At 44.7% G+C, this 22589-nt stretch overlaps 1 long non-coding RNA gene across 1 annotated transcript; it reads left to right on the top strand.

Annotated features, from left to right (window-relative positions):
• The first annotated feature begins 3583 nt into the window (after window positions 1-3583).
• LOC142845043 (uncharacterized) lies at window positions 3584-14426 on the top strand. The gene is made up of 3 exons (XR_012909794.1): window positions 3584-3605; window positions 4952-5029; window positions 14380-14426. It is a non-coding gene; the product is annotated as an uncharacterized LOC142845043 (long non-coding RNA).
• Window positions 14427-22589: the final 8163 nt, after the last annotated feature.

Below are 22589 nucleotides of genomic sequence, written 5' to 3'. Positions count from 1 at the left end.
GGAACCAGTCAAAGAAACTCCTGGGAAAAGGCTTTTTCCCCCCTTGCTAAGAAAGCATCACAGAAAACAAGCCAACTCCCAGGTTGACAGGATGCTGTCTGCAGAGAACTTGGGGGTTGCATTTAGAAAGGTTTTCTGAATGCCAACTCATCAGGGAACTCATTCTGCCGCAGGTTCTGCAGAGACGTGAGCCTTCATCACTGTGGCACATAACGCCAGGGCTGCTCTCTGAAGATCATTTTTGTTGCCAGAATGGTCCTGGAAGGTTTCTCCCTCTTCTCCCCCAGGCTACTCAATGCAGGGAACAGCATTTTAAGCAAGCATTTGTGCCTGGTGGCTTGAGAAGGCATCAAGAGGGAGAGAACAAGGAAGAGAGGAGGGAAGGAAGGAGGGAGGGAGGGAGGGAGGGAGGGAGGGAGGGAGGGAGGGAGGGAGGGGGTGCATGTGGCAACACTATCTTCCAATATCAGAGGATCTCAGTTGAGCAATGTTGCAGGTAGAGAAATGTGTTGAACCAAGACTCGGTTTGGTTCTTTGACAGTGAGGGCCATAATCATTAGAACTAAAAGCAGGTCTTCAGGCATTTCTTCTGAGAATCTTCAGCAGATAAACTATCAGTCACCTTTAGAGTAAGTTGTTAAGGTATTGGAATACTGGACTCTCAAGCTCAGTGAAAGGAAGCGAGGAAAAAAAGTGCTGTCTTCTTTTCTTGTTTGAGCTGTAAGAGTTACCATAAAATTCACACTTCTTACTGCGTGTGTGGCTGGCAGTGGTCCAGATGATGTCTGTTTCCAGCTTGAGGGTGACTTAGAACAGTCTTTTGCTGCCTACCTTAGATGGGCATGCAAAGGAAGTGACAAGAAAGTTATCACTGTTGTAAGATGCAGGGGGAGCTGCCTGCTTGTTATTGCAGCAAGCGGTTCCTGTTCAGTGTGATATATGTGATGGACAGTCCTCTTCAGAAGAGGGGACTTACATTGCTAAGTACTTTTTGTAACAGGGATTTATGCTTATAGAAACATCTCTCTAGATGAGGCTTTAAAAATGCCTCATGTCTGATCCAGGGGCCCATATATTATCTTTGCCACAAGGGAAAAAAAAAGATGAAAAAAATAGCTTTATATGAGACTTTGGTGAAATAAGAATTTAGCCAGGGTTTTTTTTTCCAATCTCACTATTAAAACTTACAGTTAAGCTAGTATATCTTTTCCCCTCTTTTTATTATAATGTCTGTCTTTCAGAAAATGTATGTGTTTGTTATTTCCAGTAATAACGGGCAATTTCATGTCCAAAATTTCAGCAAAATCAAGTTCTAGGGCAGTAATAATCATCAGATCATCCTTTAAATAAGATCTGGGCAGATGGTGATCATGGGCTACTCATGCCCCATAGGTGATGAAATCCAGCAATATTTGTCTACAGCGTAATTATTTTTCTGACGAACTCTTCCTACATCAGCCATCTATACAAAAGACTTAGGAACGGATCTGGTTCAGGACCCACAGGTCCTATAACAAAAGGTTATAAGCATGAAGCTATCACCATTTTCTCATCATCCAGTGGGCCCAGGTGTGGTGGCACATAGCTTCAATCCCAGCAGCTAGCTAAAACAGAAGGGTCTCAAATTCCAGGCTGGAATGGACTGCATAGTAAGATTATGTCTAAAAGAAAAAACCCACAAGAGACAGACCTGAATATTCAACTGGGCACTGAGAGGTGACATATGAGGAACTGCCAGGGTAAGGCTCATTGTTTATTTGTTATGACTTCCTAAACAATGGGCGAAACCCTTGACTATATATAGAACAATAAATCAGATCCCCTAGAACACACCTAAGACAGGGTTGAAATGCTGGTGTTTCACTGAGGTGGGCCAGGACATATGAAGAGTGCCTCAAAGAACTGGCAAAGCACATGAAAGGCACTGGCTCCTGTGCCAGCCACAGGTTCGAAAAGAAAAACAGTTGGCTGCTTGCAGAGCTCTGTGGTTGCTAAGAGAGCCCCCTGCCCTGTAGACCAATCAGGGAGAAGGGTCAGTTTACCTGTTTATGTCTCTCTGTTTCCGCCTTTGCTCACCAGGTGTACCTCACTGGTACCAGTGATAACCGGCAATTTCATGGCCAAATTTGAGCAGAATCAAGTTCTAGGGCAGTGATCAGGTAAGATCCATGGCCCGATCCCAACATAAGCGCGCAGAATTTAATTGTAAGAATTGTACCATCTGTGGAGATGATGGTTAGAGTTGGAATTTTGTTATATGTGGAGAAATGAGTACTTAAAGATGGCCGGAGGGCTGTGGAGCTGCTTAAGAGAAAGCATGAATAAGGCTGAAGACGAACAGTGCAATCTGTATCAAAACTGGTGTACCTTGACAATCCAGACTGTTGAACGTTACCAAGCCCATTCAGCTTCCTGGAAACTCTGCCAAGACGAGCTTGGAGTGATTGTAAGTCCTTTGTGAACACCTTTTTCAAAGCCAAAATACCTAGAGATCACATACCTAGCGCTGCAGCCAGGCAGGGCTTGCTGGTACCCATGCATGTCCACAACCCAGCCTGTAAACATGGTTATTAGACCACTGAATTGCTGAAGTAATTGGACTAAGTAGGCTCTGTCCATCTGGGGCCAGAAATCATTCAATTAGTCAAACCATGATTATCATAAATACCAATAAGCCTGACTCTGGCAATCCTTTCCAGGATGCAATGTGGTCTGGAAGTCAGAGGTGTGGGGAGAAGGATGCTGCACACAGTGCCTTGATGAGAACACTTCAGGGACAAGGCTCCAAGTTGCATCATTTTAAAAGTATTTTAAATTTATTTGTGTGTGTGTGTGTGTGTGTGTGTGTGTGTGTGTGTGTTTGGGTATGCACGTATATGTGCAGGTGCCCACAGAGACCAGAGGTATCAGATTCTCTCAAACTGGAGTTACAGGTAGTTGGAGGTGTACCAAACTTATGTCTCCTCCAAGACCATCAGGCACTCTTTACTAATGTGCCATCTTCTCTCCAGCTCCAATGGTGCCTTATTTTAAAGAACTCTACATAATCCAGTGTCTCCTGAAAGGTTTCATCATATACCATTCCTTTCTGTGTAACAACAATCTACCATGTGAGGAGCCAGTAGCATAGAAATATGCCACCTCTAGGCTGCCTTGAAGTGACATGTAACAGGCTCGAATTCTGGCAGCTTAGAACTAAGTGAGCATTGTGCTCCAGGCCCGCTTGTGACATCAATTCTCTGTCACTTTAAAATCAAGTCACACACCCACACTCTGACTTAGTTTCTTCATTCTCCAAATAGAAAAAAAAATACTGTCTTACAAGACCGTCAGGAAAAGCAGATCAAGGATTGGATGCAAAGACATTTTGAAGTTAAAAGGCAAGGCAAGAGAACTCCCCACTCCTCAAATGAACAATGTGGCTTACGATGGATTCAACAAGCGCTCTCCTTTTTACAAATGAGTTCTGCACTGATCTGAGCAGGTTTTGTCTTTTTCAGCAGACTCTCACATCAGTTTATGAATGCAGAGAGCCAAGAAGAGCGGATGTTGAGTGGTTGCCAGAGTGAAATGAGCGAGCCCTGCTGCCAGCTTCCCACCAAAAAGTAGGTGCTTGGACCGTTTTTATTCAAAAGCGGCTCTTTGAATGCACTCTGTGCTGAATAAACACCCCCAAACGCGTGTGTGGCTTCCTTGCTGTGGAGACAGGGTGGGAGTCACTCAGTTTAAGTGCACACATCTCTCCTGAAGCAAAATGGAAAGAGAAGAAGATGCAGTCATAAAATCCTAGGACGAAAAAATAGAAAGGGACTTTAAGGTTTATCTGGCTCCTTCCCCTGTTTGGCAGAGCTGTAAACAGCCTTATTCTTGATGAAGTGACTTTTGGAAGAAGGGCTAACTCAGTTTCCTCTTAGTGGAACCCAGCATCTCACTTCCAGCTTTTGCTCTGGAAGCTGCGGCAGGACAGTCAGCCTTCAAATATAACTCAACCACACAAGAGCGTGCCAGGATTGCATAAAACCCCTCTATGGTTAGACTATGAAATGTCCCCCATATGTTTTAGTTCACAGTCCTCTACCTGGCAGTGGTATTTTGGAAGGCTCTGGAACTTTTAGGAGGTGGCCTATGGCTGCAGAAAGTGGGTCACCTTATCAAGGGGTGATTTGAGGGTTCAAAGCCTGGATCCTACTTCCCTTCTGCTCCCTGCTTCCTGACTGTAGATACAATGTGACCAGCTAGCTAGCTGTCTCACACCCCTGTTGTCCTTCCTTCCCCTCAGACTGTAAGCCACAACAAACCCTCCTCCCTTACAGGCTTCTTGCCAGCTATCTGGGACCAGCCATCAGAAACTAAGTGATATGACTCCCCATGGAGGCTGCGCAGACACTCAGCCTGCACTGTGGCTAAAATGGCTTTTCTACAGATGACAATACAGAGACTGCCAGAGAGGAGATGAAGCAGACTGTGTGTCTCAGTCAGAGCTCGAGATAGGAGAGGGGAGGCTGTGCCTGAGCTATGTTCTGATCCGTGGAAGGAGGTTTTAGAGCATGTGCCTTGCACAATAGCTCTGCCTTCTAGGCAAGGAACTTGGCTCTTATAGCTCCTGTCTGCCCGTCACTGGCTACACATTTCCACAGAGAATGTTTTTCCCAAGCGACGTGGTTCTTGTCCTCAGAGGCAGTTGTCTGGAGGAAAGGGCAGCTGGGAGATGTTGCCAGACTCTCTTACAGCATCAGGTATGGTTTGGGTCACAGCGAGGTCAGGGATCTGAGCCTGGCATCCCCAGCGTGCAGCTCACAAGCTGAGCATGGTTAGGGGAGAAAAGAGGCAATGCCTAAGATCACTGGCTTGGAGACAGGTATTCCCTAGGACTCCTGGGGGCTGGATAGGACAGGAAGCCTCGCAACCCACTTTGAGTGAGTCATTGTCCTTCTCCTCACATGTCCTTTAGGGTCCCTCCTAGGTTTCCGCTGCAATGATTAACAAAGGCAAGGAACAAGACATGTGTGATGATGTCCCCAGTGCCTTGGTAAGCAACCCCTAGCCCCAGAAATTCATCAACAACTGTCTCCATCGGCAGAGGGAGTGGTGAGCTGGAAGGAGGGCTCCTGGAGTAACAGTGGGCATAGCGTTCCACCTTGAAGCGCCTGGAGAGCATCTCTTTTACCGGGTCTCAGGTCGGAACACAAACTCCTGCTCTCGGCCACATGAGTCAGCAAAGGTGGGAATGTTCCTTGATTTTTCACAAACATAAGTCAACAGTGCTTGCGAAAACAACCCACTCTTCTTATCTCACCCCGAAGAAAATGTTAGTCCTTTTCTTTGGAGAGATTAGGTCTCGACATCTGTAGCATAGCTCACATAACACTGTGTTGTTGGGAATGAACTGAGCACACTCCCACTGGAGGAAATAGAGGCTCAGGGAAGTTTAAGCGGCTTGGCCAAGTTCTCTCTTGTCATACTGGGGATTGAGCCTCACGAATACCAATCAAGTGTTTTACCACATAGCCATATGCCTAGACCTTTCCGTGCAAAATTTTAGCATGAGGTTTAACTAAAGTTCCCCAGGTTGTCCCTGACCTCACTATGGCATAGGTAGGCCTCAAAATTTGTGGTCTTTTCTGCCTCAGCCTCTCATCTAACTAGGATTACAGACCTGAGTCAATAAGTCCAGCTAAGTGTCACTGTTACGTGTACACGTGTTTGTGTGCACGTATATGCATGTGCTCAGAGGCCAGAGGCCAGTATCTGACTTTTTCCTCTTTTTCTGTCGACTTCATCTTGAGACAGACTCTCAACGAATCTGAAGCTCAGTGTGTTTTCTAGACTGATGGGCCAGCAAGCTTTAGGGACAGTCCCACCTCTATCTCCCCAGCCTCTTGTTTATAGATGTGTAACTCTGCCTGGATATTTACATAGGTGCTGGGTATCCAAACTCAGGTTCTCGTGGTTTTGCAGCAGATGCTTTACCCATCTCTCTAGCCCAAAGTATGTCTCTTTTAAGTTAGCAAACAACTGGATGTCAAAATATCAAAGCTTTGGCTGAGAAACAAATATTCCCAGTTGCATCAAAGCCAGTGACTGCCCTCGAGAAGGTGTGGTGCCCCCGAGAAGGCACAGTGCCCATGTGCTCTATTCAAAGTCACACGGGGAAGGGGAAGGCATTAGGTACTGGGAGGGACGTGAGACTGGCCTGAGCGAATCTGGAGACGGTCTTCCCCAAACTTAGAGAATGGGTCAAATATTGAAATTCAGGGAAGTCAGACAAGGTGGGACAGGAAAGCACAGCTTGAAGGAGGCAGAGCTGAGTAGAGGAGGTGTTGTCAGGGCAGGGCATGGTGGGTCTGGCAGAAGGGCGGCACACTGAGGTAGTCTGGAAGGGAAATGGGGGTGAACTTTGGTTTGGAAACCAGGCTGTGAGTGTGGTGGTAATGGAGAAGGGATGAAGACTGAGCTCCCAAAGTCGGCTGAACTTGGAAGCAGGGATGTGGTGGGTCCTGCCAGAAGGGGCCACATGGATAACATTCCCTTGTAGAATGTGTTATTTTGGGGTGCTGAAGATGTGTCTGAAGTAAGCACTATTAAATTACAATGGCCCCAAGTGAGATCAGTGTAACCTGCTGGGTAATACCCCAGGAAGTGTGTCAAGAGCTAATGGCAGCTGGCTGAAAACAAGATAATGGCAGGAAAGCATACAGAGGAGGCACCAGGGGCACGGAGCTGGGTGCCAAGAGACAGGAAAATGCTGAGAGAGGCAGCCTCACAATTTGTGCCTGAGGTTGGTGTACAGGGGCCAGATATGAGGGTAAAGGGAATAGTCTGGTGGGCACCGGTGCCGGAAACTCTTATAGTTTCTCTTTTCCTTCTGAAATTTCAATAGACTTCGGACAATACATAGATAAACCGGAAGAACTTGCAGTGGTCAACGTGCCTACATATGGGAGCCACAGAGGAAGTGAGTGGCCCACAGGGAACAGGGTAGCTGGTCATTAGAGAGAGATAAACTAAGGGACAGAGGTCAGAGCTGCTGGCGGTAGGACATAGGCCATGGAAGCGAGGGGAAGGAGGTGGACAGCTTCAGGGGTTGTCTTGTGATGGAGCTAAGCCCCCAGGTGACAGCCACCTGGGGTCACCTCTAACAGAGCCAGGTGTCAGATCTCTACTCTGTATAGTCTTCTTGTGGGTACAAAGTCGTCGTTAAACAGGGAGGATGTCACCAGCAAAGGCCCTGTCACTGCACTAGAGATGTTTACCTTTCTTCTTAGAAAGGACAGCTCTTCAGAGGTCTTCCTGCATCTGCCGAGACCTCCCGTTGCAACAGCCAACTGGAAACACATCAAATATGTTTGAGGCAACATATTCCAAACCCTCTCAGTGTCTAGACCCTCAGTCCTGAAAGGGAACCCACCTTATCTCAGTGGGGAGGTATTTCTTCTCACCTCCAGCCTTGGGGAGCAGACGGTCCAGGTTCCACACCCACCATATTTGATTGGAAGCAGGAAGGCGAGGAAACTGGGCAGGAGACGCGCTCCTCTGCTGTGGAGGAACAGTGAGAGTCTACTCCAAACAAGGCTATTCTTAGGCTGTGCTGGGAATCTGCTTTTACAGGCAGCAGTTCCCATGCACTGGTGCAGATTTTACAGTAAATCAGTTTTAATTATCTTGAAGATATGCATCATGTTTGCCTATGAATTTGGATGATACTGCCTGCTACTTCTTTTTAAAATTTTTAAAAATGTTATTTGTGTGAGCATACATTAAAAGTATGCAGGTACCCAAAGAGGCCAAAAGACCAGAATCCCCTGGAGCTGGAGTTAAAGGTGGCAAGGAGTCACCAGACCACCTTTTCTGATATTTAAATCATGGATACTATCTACCACTGGTAGTCAGTATTCTTTAAATTTAATTAATATACTCTTTATGTGTATGAACATTTTGCATGCATATATGTCTGTATTTGTGTACCACATGCATACTTGGTGCCCAGGGAGGCGGAAAGAGGTCTTTAGATCCCTGGAAATTAGAGTTATAAACAGTTGTGAACTGTCATGTGGGTGCCCAGAACTGAACTCAGGTCCTGTGCAAGAGTATCAAGCATCTTGACCACTGAGCAATCTGTGTAGCCCCTTCTCTAGCCAGTGTTTAGGATGACTGACTGCTTGTGTGCTGATTAGCAGCCTAGCCTGCTTGGAACAGAGCTGGCAAGTGTCAAGAACACCATCGGCAGAAATTGTGGATTATGATTTCTGAAGAGAGTGTTGTTTCCAGCTAGTGTTCTTAGTTCAATAGTGAGGGAAATTCAAGTACCAGGCGATGGCCTATGAAAAGAAAACAGTGATGAGGTCAAAGGCCTCCTGCCCAAAGCCTTGGGAGAGAACTGACGCATTGTCTTAAAATCGCTGCATAATCGACACATATTTTGATTTACCATTGTGGCACTCCCAAACTCCTGACTGTGCCAAGCCTCTGAGCTTGAGAGTCATGTGTGACACAGCAGCACATAGCCAATACATGGTCTAATGTAGAAAATTTAGAACAAGACACGAGAAGAAGAACTGAAACCAATACATGCTTCAGACCATGAAATGACTTGTCTCTCTCTGAATGCCTTTCAATCTCGGACAAGATGGAACATGAGAAGTGGGGTAGGATGCAGCTACACAAATGGATTCCTCTTAAGATAATAGGTACATGCAAGGGAAAAGTCATTCAGGTATGTTGAGGTAATGGTTAGAGATATTCCCAGTGCGCAGAGAGTCCGGAGACTTGGGTTGTTTCACTGTGAACCTCACTGACGTCTTGATTTCTCAGAAGGTGGCATTGCTGAAAACAGGGATCAATTTACACCTTAAGAAGTGTGGAGGATTTAGTGAGAGGGCAGACAGCAAATCTTAAATAAAACAGGGACTTGGCCAAATCACAGCTTTTGGCCCTCTCAGGCAGCCCTCGTTGAGATGGCTTCTTTCCGAGATTGTTCTAAATTGTAAACAACCAGTATAGACATCTTGCCCTGATTCTCAGGGAGGGAACTCAGCAAAGGAACACAAGCAAAACATATGGCCAACATCGTACATCTCCTAGTAGTAACAGTGGTTCCCATTCTTTCTCCCTAGGAAGTAACCAACTGCCACTACTTTGGGCTCTGGTGTCATTGTCAAACACTTTCTCCTCCTTTTCATGACACATGTATATGACTCTGATTTGGCCAATAAGAATGACTATTTATCTCATCAGACAGGTGGATGACTTCAGGGGGAATACATGTGCTTAAATTTGAACCAAGAGCACCTCCCTGGAAATTCTCCATTGGGGAAGCATTTGAGGATGGGTGCTCTTGCCTTAACTGGCTTACTTTTCAGCTAGCTAGGAGCCCCAGGTTGATAGCTAAAAGGCGTGGCCACCTCATGCAGAGTCTGAATTAGCAGGTGAGGTTCTACATGTTTCTAAATTATACTGTTGGTGTGCTTCTTGGTGGTATAAGCAAATAAATCACCTTTATGTTAAGTGTCCGTCATGGGTAAACATTTCAATACCAGCTGATTTGTTAACACAGACAAGAGAAAATATTCCTAAAGTAGTCCCGGAGAATCAGAAAACTGAAACATGACATGTATATTTTAGCAGAAAATTCTCGAGAGATAAAACAAATAGGAACAGCAAAGAAAAGATAACTAAAAAGGTAAAAATTGAGCAATCAGGGTGTAGAGAAGAAATGAGAGAGAAAGACATCTTCCCAAGATGAAAGGCGCACAGAGGCGAGGAAAAAATGTGAGCTAGCATCTCAGAGCGGTGGCCAACAGCTGAAGCTAGAATCCCAATTAGAATTCTTATTTATAAAAGTGAGCAATGAAGGATAAATGCAAAGGCAAAGACATGAATACATGACCTGCATGGTGTGTATGTTTTATGTGGATTACAGCTACAACCATGTTTACAAACAATACCTCTATAATGCTTCATGTAGGCCAAGCCTCGTGTGAGACAGCTGTCATGGTTTGAATGGGAAATGTCCCTGTCAGGCTTGTGTATTTGAGCCCCTGGTCCCTTGCTTGAGCTGTTTTGGAAGGTAGTGGAACCATTTTTGGAAAGGGGCCTGGATGGTGGAGGTTGATCACTGGGGGAGGGCCTCTTCTGCTAATCTCTCTTCTTCTTGGTAGCCACTGTGATGGACTCAGCCATTTGACACAGCTGTGAGCCCCTCACACCATGATGGACTACGTAACATGAACTATGAACTATGAACTAGAATAAAACTTCTTCCTTGAAGTTGTCCCTATCAGGTGTTCTGCAGCAACGACAAGAAAAGGTAGTAGTATAGCTTCAGTACTGCGTTTACTGTTTATAAGTTAGAGCCCTAGGAAAATAAGTTCATTTCATAAGTGAGAAAAAAAGGGGTATAAAGAAATTCAGTAATTAACCAAGAGCACTTTAAAATGACAGAGATGGGCTTGAAATATGTTCTAGTAGTGTTGATGTTCTAAGCTGACATGTATTGCAATTTCTCATATGGTATGTAAAACAAATGGAGTCAGAATGCTCAACAATACAACACAGGAAAAGCAAAGGCATGTTAGTAGTAACAGTAAATCTGATATGTGTGTGTGTGTATATATATACACACACACACATATATATTCCATACTTCTATAGCCAAAAAAACAAGTACAAAATTATCTTCATGACTAAAGCAATTCAGGATAAAAAAGAAGAAAGAGCCTTATGGGTTCTGAACAAATAGTAAGGGTAAGAAAAAATAAGAGTGACTTCTGACTTCTTAGTGACCTTTGGTGACAAACTACCTTTGATCAGTCATGTGAAAATCCGTATGAAAAATATTTTGATACCTTATCATTATATCTACCTTAGTTTATATTTTTGATTTAATTTATTCATATGTCACGTGAAAAAATTTATTCACATCATATACTTAGTTAAAAAAATAATTTAATGGGGCAATTATAATTCAATAAAATACATTAGATGGCTGCAACATGATGTAGTGACTAGCAGTCACAGATGAGGACCTGCATCATTTTCATGTCGGAGCACAAGGGTTATTTCCTGATTGTGACACATGAGCATCTTTTCAACTCTTCCTCTCCAAGAGGATATGGGGCCAGCAGTTCAGCTTTCACTAGTGTTCTCAACAAAACACAATACAATCTTGGTTTTAAAGTGAAACGAAGCATGCCCGTTAACCGTGTCCTTGTGATGAAAAGAACAAGAGATGCCACCAGTATGTCACTCCTCGAATCCTTTACCACCACGGGACACACACGAGGAAAATCTCAGTTACACAGACACAGCAGGTGATGCTACTAACGTACAAATATCTGTATTATACTCAGTAAATTAGGTATACCTTTATTCCAATACTTATTGATACATTGGAGTACATCAGTAGCAATAAAAATAATCACATTAACTGGTCGGAGACAGGTTAGCATTCCTAGCCATCTCTCAAAGGTGAGTGTCAACTTGAGCCTGAGTACTCCAAACAATGAGAACCATCACAACCCTTGGAGAGAGAAAAGCACCAGCAGCCATAGCTGCACACTTACTTTTCAGTTCTGCTCTATGGAGGTGCATTTGCTAGGGTGGAAGAAAACAGTGTAATTTCACTTAACAGTTTGCATTTGTAACCTTTAAATCTTTGGCATAGAGAAAATGGTTTTTCATTCTGCGGACCTCACAAATGTTAGGACTGGCCTGGGTGACACAGAGAAATAACACAGACAGGATATGGCTTTACTTGTATTTTATAGCTAAGATCAAGAAACACTGTCAAAGGCCAAAATAGCTTCTGCTGCTTTCTCTTTCTCCTTTCTTTCTTCTTCCTCCTTTCTTCCTTCCTTCCTCTCCCTCCTTTTCTCTCTCTCCCTTCCTTCTATCCTCCCTCCCTCCCTTCCTTCTTCCTTTACTTTCTTCATTCCTTCTTCCTTCCTCCCTCCTCTTTCATTTTCTTTTTTCTTTCTCCCCACCACTCTTTCTTGTTTTCTTCATTTATTGTTTTTGTTCTTTGAGACAAGTCTTGTTATATAACTATGTAGCCCAGGCTGTCCTGAGACTTCCTTTGGAATCAGGCTGGTCCAAAACCAGTGACCTTGCCCTTTTTTAGCCTTTGGAATGACAGGATTCCAGGCATGTGCCAATAGACAGGAACCCTCTGTGCAGTCTAGCCTGACTTTGGACTAGCATTCCTGTGACCTTTTCTTCCTTCTGTATGAAAACACTAGGATTAATATTCAGGAAGATGCCTATGTGTTTTTCTTTGGGTTCTCCTTATTTAGCTTCTCTAGGATCACTAATTATAAGCTCAATGTCCTTGGTTTATGGCTAGAAACCAAATATGAGTGAGTACATTCCATGTTCCTCTTTTTGGGTCTTGCTTACCTCACTCAGGATAGTGTTTTCTATTTCCATCCATTTGTATGCAAAATTCAAAGGAGACAGAGACAGAGACCCAAATTGGAGCACAGGACTGAAATCTCAAGGTCCAAATCAGGAGCAGAAGGAGAGAGAGCACGAGCATGGAACTCAGGACCGCGAGGGGTGCACCCACACACTGAGACAATGGGGATGTTCTATTGGGAACTCACCAAGGCCAGCTGGCCTGGGTCTGGAAAAGCCTGGGATAAAACCGGACTCTCTGAACATAGCGGACAATGAGGACTACTGACAACTCAAGAACAATGGCAATGGGTTTCTGATCCTACTGCACGCACTGGCTTTGTGGGAGCCTAGGCAGTTTGGATACTCAACTTACTAGACCTGGATGGAGGTGGGGGTTCCTTGGACTTCCCACAGGACAGGTAACCCTGATTGCTTTTCGGGCTGGGGGGGACTTAATTGGGGGAGGGGGAGGGAAATGGGAGGCGGTGGCGGGGAAGAGACAGAAATCTTTAATAAATAAATAAATTAAAAAAAATAAAATAAAAGTAATAAAGAAAAAAAAGAAAACACTAGGATTATTGCAGTGAGTCATTATGCCTGGCAGCCGGGAGATTTTATTTTTTTAAATACTGCTCAGACTTTAGAGACACCTCTGGCATGGGTGCCCTATTTGTAGTTGAGCATTCCATAGATGTGTATTCTCCTCATTTGCCCAGTTTTGTGTGTCTGCATTAACCACCATTGAGTGTACAAAGAAACTTCCCAGATGAGGCCAGAGAGCCACACTAATCTATGGATCCAAAAATAGGACCTTAGAGGGAAGTTTGATATGTGTTCATTAGCAAAACAATATTAGTAGTTTTACCCCTAATACTGGAGTTCCCCAGCCATAAGTGCTTGGCCAGATTTGTAGAACCAGGCACATGTTTCATCCTGTGGAGCAGACTTTAAGTCCAATTGGAAGTGACTGGTTACCCCATAGCAACCATGCCACGGTTACATGGGCCTATCTTCCCACATAAGACATTACTATAGTTCACAGGACTCATGGCTGAACAGGACTGATGATGACCTCCTGCCCTGAAAACACCCTGTCCAGGACTATGAAAGCTAGCCAGCTTGGAACCAGCTTGATTTCTTCAAGTCTAGTGACCAAAGGGTATGGTACCTTCAAGAATAGGGTCTTACCATCAGGTTGCTGCAGACAAGCAAAAGCCATGGCTAAAGCCTGTGTTGTTTGAGATATCCAGGTAATCTTGAAGCAAAACTGAAGCGAAGCTATCCTGCCCCTGGCACTGGACTTTGTGTCTGACTTCTGGGAGGTGCATTATGTCCTGTGTAGAATAACTCCAACTAAACTCTGTTTTAAGAAATTAAATGTTTTTTTTAAAAATGTGTTTGGGTGTTTTGCACACAAGTGAGTCTTTGGAACACACATATGTCTGGTGTCTATAGAGGCCAAACAAGGATGTCACGTGCCCTGAAGCTGGGGTGACAGCTGCAAGCTGCCTTGTAAGTACCTGGAATTGAAGCAGGTCCTCTGGAAGAGCAGCCAGTGATGGGACTAGTCTATATAATCTATAATATACTTAGGAAGTTTACAAAATGGGTTCCCAGGTGACTTTTCAAAGCATCCTTATTGTTACTTATCTTTCGCCGCCATCCCCTCCCCAGCACTACCCTCTCACCCCTCCCTTCACATTTAAACCTCCTTCCCCATTTTTCTCCCTTTCCCCTTCATCTTACTGGGTTCTATTGTCCCTCTCCTTGAGATCCATCTTCCCCTTCCCACAATGGTCCCTTCCTAGCTGCCTGCATTCTACAGGTGGATCGGGTTAAACACACTCAAAGCTAAAGATCCAGACAGGAATAAAAACATGGGACCCTTGTCTTTGCTGGGTCTGGGTACCTCACTCAGTATAATTTTTATTATTTTCATTCCACGTACCTGTAAGTTTTATAATTGCATTTTTTTTTTCTTGACAGCTGAATAGAGTTCAAGGCTCAGAGAGCATCGCCTGGGGAGAGATGCTATAAGAGCTACCTTGTGAAGGACCAGAGCAAAAGGGTGTCTTCTGAACCTGATGGAGCCACACCCACACCAGACAGTGCCTGCAGTAGGCCTGTGCATAATTAAGTCAGACCACAGGCTAAGCTAATGCGGAATGGGGAGGCTCTCAAGAGTCCCTGCCCCTAGCTGAGGAGCTGTTGGCACTTGATGTCATCTGGAGGAAAGAACATTATTTTCTTCTAGGAATGTGGCCCCTGGAAGACAGACTGATCATGGTTCAGAGGAGATCCTTAGACCCGTGTTTGTGTGTGTGTGTGTGTGTGTAATGTCTCTGGCTGAAGGTCCTTCACATCCTTGATTTACTTTCTTCTTTGTAGTCCATATCACATGCTATATTTTCCCATGGGTAGCTATTACTTTTACCAAAATATAGAAATGAATGTGTATATGGGTGTTTATAGAAAACAGATAAAAAAAATTGGTTTACCAGCAACTGATACTTGTTGGGCAATTTGTTTAATTGGGGTTCCTGACTCAGTGGCATCAGCCGGTATCAACCTGCTAGACTCCACCTGAGTTGACCTGCCTCATTTGGTGATTTGCAAAGCACCATATGCTGCCCCGACTGAATGTTTTACACAGTATGAAATCATTCCTGTTGACAGGCTAACCGTAATTACAGCAGGTAGGCTAAACTAAGGGAAAACAATAATCAAATTAGGGAAACAGTAAGTAGACAATTACCTGTGCCCACTACCAAATGTTGCCACTAATCTGTTCAGGATGTCTGCAGAGCATTTGGCTGCCAACAGCTTGAGGGACACTTAGGGGGGTGTTGGGGGTGTTGGGGGTGTGGGCACAGGCCCTCTGGAACGCACGTGTTTATGAGCTACTTAGGACTTATTAGAGGCATTCAGTCTTAATTTTTGCCACAGTCTGAAACTTGAGTATTTAGTCCATGCCTCAGAACCTGACGGTAGAGGCCCAGGATCAAGACTGTAGCTCTACATCTGCTTTTCTGCTTGGCTGGATGGTGTGTGCCTTAGATTAATCACTGATTTTTTTTTGTTAATTTGAGTATCGAAAGTCAATGTTTAATTATTCAACCCAAACTACAGTTGCATCATCTGCAACAAGTCCTGATTTTCTGCTCAGTCACCGTCCTTTGCCACCAATGAGCAAGACATCGCAGAGTGAGTGGGGAGATGTCTGCAGAGAGTCACAGTTCTCAGCATGTGGGTCGCGACCCCAGATGGAGAGTTATTGAGCCCTTTCACGGGGGTCACCATAGATCATCAGAAAACACAGACATGTACATTATGATCAATAACAGTAGCAACATCGCACTTCTGAAGCCACAGTGAACATGGTTTTATGGCTGGGGGGGGGGGTGTCACGGGTGTCACTCCAGTGTGAGGAGCTGTATTAAAATGTCCCAGCACTGGGAAGGTTGAGAACCACTGCTCACAGAGTCCTGCTGAAGCAAGCTCGCCACAGGCACTAGTCAGCCCTTCCCTTTCCATCCCTCACCTTCTCTTCATCAGGATGAACCAACTGATACCTGTGTGCCCCTCCCCATGAAAACACAGCTGCTTAATCTTCCCAACATGTGCTTCTGGCCAGGGCTGGGCCCCCCAAACCTTAAAGGTCAACGTTTCATTGGGCAGTGCCTCTAAGAGTGAGCAAAACTGCTTTTTGGAAGGAGGTTGAAGGATGCCATAGACCCAAGAATGCTTTTAAAAATGTGCTTTTAGATTCATTTATTTTATTGTTTTATGTCTATAGTAGTTATGCCTGCATGTATTTGTGTCTGCCTGGTACCCTCAGAGGTCATAAGAGGGTGTCAGAGTCTCTGGTGCTGGAGTTACAGATGGCTGTGAGCTGTTGTGTTCCTAACCACTGAGCTAACTCTTTAGCCTAAGAAGGCTTTTAATGTCTCCTGAAGCTAGAAGAGAAACTCCTGAAGGGACACTAGCCCATCTGAGCATGGGACTCCGGCAGCCTTTGCCCTTCCACCCTTTCCCTCTGCCTTGAAAACATTAGATTACTAACCACCAAGGTCTATTTCCTTCTTTGACCACTTCCTCCTCCTGAGGCCGACTACCAAGGTCCAGCTATTAAAGTATTGAAGTCCAGCCATCAAAAACCCCCTTTGGTTCACCTCATTAACAGGCCCAATCAAAATTAAACACCTCACCCTAACATGGGGCTTCCCCCTTTTACCTTTATAAACTGCTGTTTGCCTATGAGTCACATCTGTCTCCCTTTCCCTTGTCCCCTGCCCCTTCTCCCTCATCCCCATCTCCTTTATCATGCCATCCTAGCCTCTTCTAACACAGACCTCCCCTTTTTCTCTTCTTAAAAATTACACTTGCAAGGTCATTTGCTGCTGTTTTTCTGCCTGAGTCAGAAAGCAGCCATTTTGATTTTTCTTCCCCGCCTAATAAGGGATCTCTCTGCAAAAACAGGTGTTTGGGTATGGTTTGTGATCAACTCAAGGTCTAGTAGGAAGCCCCTGCAGTAGTGTAAGTGCGGGGGTTTTGGTGACTTAGGTCTTTAAGAACACTCAATCAAAATTTGCCTTCCAGAACCTTTTGCCAGACAAATCAGTATGTCACTTACTAAAACTTAAGAAGCCATAGTGTCTTACATACGTGTGGAAGAGCAGGGAAGCGTGGCAACCGAAGCTTAAGGGTGAGATATAAAAGCACACTGCACAGTTCTGATGTAAAGGTACCACAAAGTCCGGGTGTTGCCACCTGCAGCGATTGACATTAGCATAATCAAGTTTACTTGCTTTTAGTTTATGACTTGCAGACCGCAGTGAGGCTTGATTTGTTTTGTTTCTTCTAAATTATGGGCTGTAGCTTGGAAAACAAGAAAGCAGTTAGAGAAGATGCTTACAGCATCTGGAGAGACTCGCGGTACCCTGGTTTTCTCAGAAAGAGACCACGAAACCCAGCACTGAAGCACGGAGAGATTTCTTACTAGACTTCCCACTTAAAGTGGGTTTCTCTGTCTGAGAAGCCTCCCCAGCTGGCATCTCCCCAGAATGTATTTCTGTGTACCATGGACCTAGTTGGTGTCCTTAGAGATCAGAATAGAGTATCAGCTCCCCTGGGACTTGGTTGCGTGTAAGTGCTGGGAATCGAACCTAGGTCCTCTCTGCAAGAACAACCAGTACTTTTACCTGCTGAACTAACTCTCCATCCCCAGGAAAGGTTTTAAATGACTGCTAACAAACTCCCCAATATCTACTCCCCCCCCTCCACACACACAGACGCACGTACACATGCACACCTCTTCTTCCTCTGTCTTTGGCTTCAAAGTTCCCTATCCCAAGAATGACACGGATTTCCTGAGAACACCTAATCATATTGTTTGAGTTGTGAGACTCTGGCTTAGAAACAAACAGCATACATTGCTCTGATGTGACCAAGTGTTCTAGAGCCAAGTTCACCTCAAAGGACAAGGGCAGTGTCACCACGGAGAAATTCAGGCTCTGAACTCACACCTTACTTCCCAAATCATAGGCCAGCATCACCCAGTCCCCATGCCTCTTCCATACATCTGTAGTTGCTAAGATAATCATGTTAATACAACCACTGATGGTCTATAGACATGCTTTTGTAGCCAAGATCTAATGTCTGTTTTTGTCTCCTCAACAGACCCCTCCTGCCCTGCCACACACACAGAGGAGAGGAGGGAGAAAGAACCTTGTTTTAGGGGGTGCCAAGATTATTTATAAATATATTCTCTATTTTGATAACCAGGTATCTGTTTCTTTTTGGTACATACACTCACTGTCTCTCCCTCTCCACCCTGGCCATTTCCCAATGATCTGCCTGCCTTAGCATTGGCCATGTCAACTTTCCTATGCCAGCTACTCAGCTTAGCCTCTGGCTGTGACTCCTGGCATTTCAGCTGAGGCCAGTGGAGCCTCTGTTGCTTGGATATCAATGCAGGCAGCAAACCTTTTTTTCTGAGTGTTCCTTTGGCCCTAGATACAAAGAGGAAAAGAAGCTAGAGGTACTTCAAGTCTCCTGTTCAAAGAGCAATTTAGCTCATCAAAAGCCAAACTCGTAGGCATCCCATGCCCTCATCTGTTCCTCTCCTGCAAAATTACCCCAGCTAAACGTAAGGTGTTCCCACCCTGTGATTGTACAAGCTGAAACCCCAGGTCAGAGTTACTGGGGTCTCCTTTTCCCTCTTGCTCTCAGGCACTCCATCAGTGAGAAGGCTCCTCAGGGAAGCACTCTCTTTCCTGTCTATCCCACTCAACCCTTATTCTAGGCTGCCAATTCCTGAACTTGGTTTCCCTGCTACCAGCTTTATTATGTCAAAACAGGGTCAGATGTTCAAAATCATTTTCTGGAATATAACTATAAACCTCCCCATTGAAATCACCAACTGGCCATTTTAGGGAACACCTAAGCAGGATATTGTGGCCGTTGGTCTTTGCCCTTCCTTATCTTGGCTTCTTCCCATTCTCCCCTTCTCTCTACTCTTCGAGCTCATGGGATCGATCACCTCCTCTGTATACATTCCCGCTACCTCTTCTGGCTGACTCTCTGGGGCTCTCTTCCTATAGGAGCAGCATGGTAACCTTTCTCTGCTCAAGGTGTTGTTCACGGTGAGGACAACCCCTAGCGCACTGTCTGAAGCAAGTTCTCACGCTAGTCTAATGCTCTTGCTATCTAGGCTTGTCACTCTACGCAGTGCCTCTCTGTCTTAGGTCCTTTCCTGTTGCTATGACAAGACACCAAGACCAAGGCAACTTATAGAAGAAAGAACTTCTTTGGGGGCTCACTATAGCTCATGACCATCATGATGCGAGCATGGCCTCAGACAGGCAGGCATGGCGCTGGAGCCGTAGCTGAGAGTTTACATCTGAGATGCAACCTTGAAGTAGAAAGAGCTAAATGAAAACCACACCAGCTTTTGAAACCTTGATGCTCACCCCAAGTGACACATTTCCTCCAATAAGGCTACCCCTCTGAATCTTTCAAGCAGTTCCACCAAGGGGGCAAGTATGAGCCTACGGAGGCTGTTCGCATTTAAACCACAACACTTTCTGAGGCTTTGCTTTGTTTTGCTTTCTGTTCCTGGGCATATCACCATTGGACTATAAACTCTAGAGAGTAACTACTTTTAATATTGGCTTACTTTTTTCCTTAAACTGAAGAGAATTGTGACGCGAGATGACAAGTGCTAGCCTTGCTTCTGTGTTTGCTTGTCTCCAAGTTAATTACTCTGTGTGATAAAGGGAATGTCAAAACTAGCTGTGGAGGTTGGGACCATCACATGGATGGATCCATACTTGACCCACGCTTGGAGCGAGCCTGACAGGAGCAGCTGTGAGGAAGACTTTACCTAGCATGGCACTGTAGTTGGGGTGCACTCAAAGAACACCTCCTACTGAGCACAAGGCAACAGAGTCTTGTGAAAAAGAGGGGATGGGGTGAACCAATAAACCTTTGACTCCCTCTCCCCACACACATCCACAAAGAGGGAAGCATTTCCTTCCGGGCTTCACCTTTCAATGGAGTGTGTTTCTGCCACGATCAGACTAATGTCCTGTTCAGATAGATTGTTCTGTTCAGCACAGAGGCAGACAACACAGAGGAAGTCTGCATCCTAACTCAGAGAACTTAATCCAAGACCATACCATGGGTTGTCCGAACACCAAAGCATGACAAAACATAAAGACGGACTACTTCAAAATGCACAGACTGCTTCGGTGCACAGTGTTTTGCCTCCCGTCTTCCCGAGTTCTGCCTTTACCTCTAGCTCTCTACATCAGTCTTCCTATGACATTCTCAACATTCTCTTCTTTCTCTCGTTTATGCTCATTCCTATCTATGACTTTGAGAATATTTAAAATACTAGACTCCCTCTCTTAGACAAAAAAAAGAAATCTCTTTCTTGAGCTTCAGACATTTATGCCCACATGCCAGTCAGATATTTAAATTAACAGCTTTATTGAGAGGAGAGAAGCATATGATGAGCTTCACATATTTGGAGAAAAAATTTGCTACATATGGCAGCTGCATACAGCTGAAAAGCTGTCACCAGAATCAAGGGATGTAGGGTCCCCTGTGCTGTCCTTCTCATCCTCCATATTCCCAGGAGAACTAATATGCTTTTACTGTATGCAGGAGAACTAATATGCTTTTACTGTATGCAGGAGAACTAATATGCTTTTACTGTGTGTCATTTTTCATGTGCTTGCTGGAGTTTACATAAGGGGAGCTGTTTAGTATCTGTCCTTTGATGCCTAGTCTCTTTCACTTAGCAACACTCTGGCAAGGTGCATTCAAACTCCTAATTCAGTAGCTCATCATCTCATTTTATTGCCAAAGAGCGTCCTATTGAAAAGTTCTACTTCAGTTATTTACGTATTTGATCACTGATGTTCTTTATTGTTTATGGCTCTGATGAACAGAACTACTAAGAAGTTGCTTCATTTCTTATCCATAAATGCCCAGGAGTGAAACATCTATCAGAAGAAGAAGAAGAAGAAGAAGAAGAAGAAGAAGAAGAAGAAGAGGAGGAGGAGGAGGAGGAGGAGGAGGAGGAGGAGGAGGAGGAGGAGGAGGAGGAGGAGGAGGAGGAAGAAAAGAACATGAAATTGCTTCTAAAGTTTGCAGCTTTGGAACCTATGGGATAAGCCAAGTACAGAGGAAGTGAGCCTATTTATATGACTCTGACTGTGTACAAGCTCCACTGTGCCTTTATCTTTGCCAAACACAATTAGGGCTGGCTGTGTTACCTTCAGCCATTACATTTAGTTAGGGAATTGTTAGGGGAGGTAGATGGGGAAGGGGAGGGGATGGGAGGAGAGGACAGAGGGGAAACTGTAAAATAAATGAAAAAGTTATTTAAGTGAAGATATAATAAAAATACAGCTCTCTGCTCTCCCCCTCAATATCTTGTTTCAGTGATATTCTTGAAAATCCTGTGTGGGTCTCTGACATCTTCTCACAAAGAAACTAACGCCTCCTACGAACTTGGCCACTCCCTTCCTCCTTCATAGGGCATCCCTGTGCTATAACGGACACACCCAGCAGGTACCTTATCCAATTGCAAGAAAGGAAAATAAATGAACATCCACAGCATTACTGTGCACACTGGAATTCACTACAAACATTGACAGCCATTTCCCCAATTCTAGGGACCAGTGAGCTACATCACAATCCAAGCCAAAACTGAAAATGAGCTTCCTTTGAAAGGGGAATCTTCAGGGAGTCTGCCTTCAGGACAGCACCAATCGCAGTGAAATACAGCATTCATATTTCTGAGAAATAAGCCAAAAGAGGGCACTAGCAAGAGATGGCTACAAATTTTCATTCCTTTTGAGTTTCATGCTTACGATTTAAAAATTTACCACCCAAGGGAGAAAAGAACTCAGAGCTTCCCAGCCATGAGTAGTAAGAAGCAGGACTGTTTCGGAGATGCCCGTGGGACGGCTCCAAAAGCCTTCTACCTGGAGGACTGTGTGCTCCCACTCCCCTCATGGCCTTAAACAAACCCTATGAAGAGCTGGAGAAAGGAGATCCACCTTACAGTGCCCCCCACATTGGGTTCACCTTTCCCTTGCTAAGTCATGCACTGCAAAAGGGGCAAGTTTACTCTTTCTTCACCTCAGTAAATAAAAGTTGTAGCTACTGAATGCACTCATGGCAGACTCCAGCCAATGAGCAAGGATAGTTTTAAATGAAAATTTATTGGACTTATTATTATTATTATCTTCATCATCACTACTACTGCTAAGCATCAGCATTGTGTGTGTGCAAGCGTGCATGGCACTGCATACACTCGAGAGTCAGAAGACAGCTCGTGGCAATCAGTTCTGTCTCTCTCTTTACTGTGTGGTTTCCGGGGACCAAATTGAAGCTATAGGGCTTGATGGCAAGAGCTTTTGCCTGCTGAACTTTGGCTCAGACCTTTAATGCCCAATCTCCATGGATTGTATTTAGTTGAGTACCCCACTCCACACCTCACTCGGTAATTTGTCTCATACCTCTTTTGCCTTCCAGTCTTGTGCCCTGCATTTTATTGAGACCTTGTAAAGCCACCTGAAGTTTCTAAGGAGCGAGGACTCTGATTTTAGGATGTGGACCTGCTCCGTATGACTGGGGCCTAAATTCTTCATGAGCTGAAAACCAGCTGTTCTCAGGGCCAA

The sequence above is a fragment of the Microtus pennsylvanicus genome, chromosome 2, assembly GCF_037038515.1.
Source record: "Microtus pennsylvanicus isolate mMicPen1 chromosome 2, mMicPen1.hap1, whole genome shotgun sequence".
Classification (NCBI taxonomy): domain Eukaryota; kingdom Metazoa; phylum Chordata; class Mammalia; order Rodentia; family Cricetidae; genus Microtus; species Microtus pennsylvanicus.
The sequence above is the reverse complement of the archived record's forward strand: the minus strand, read 5'-3'. Positions and strand labels throughout refer to the sequence as shown.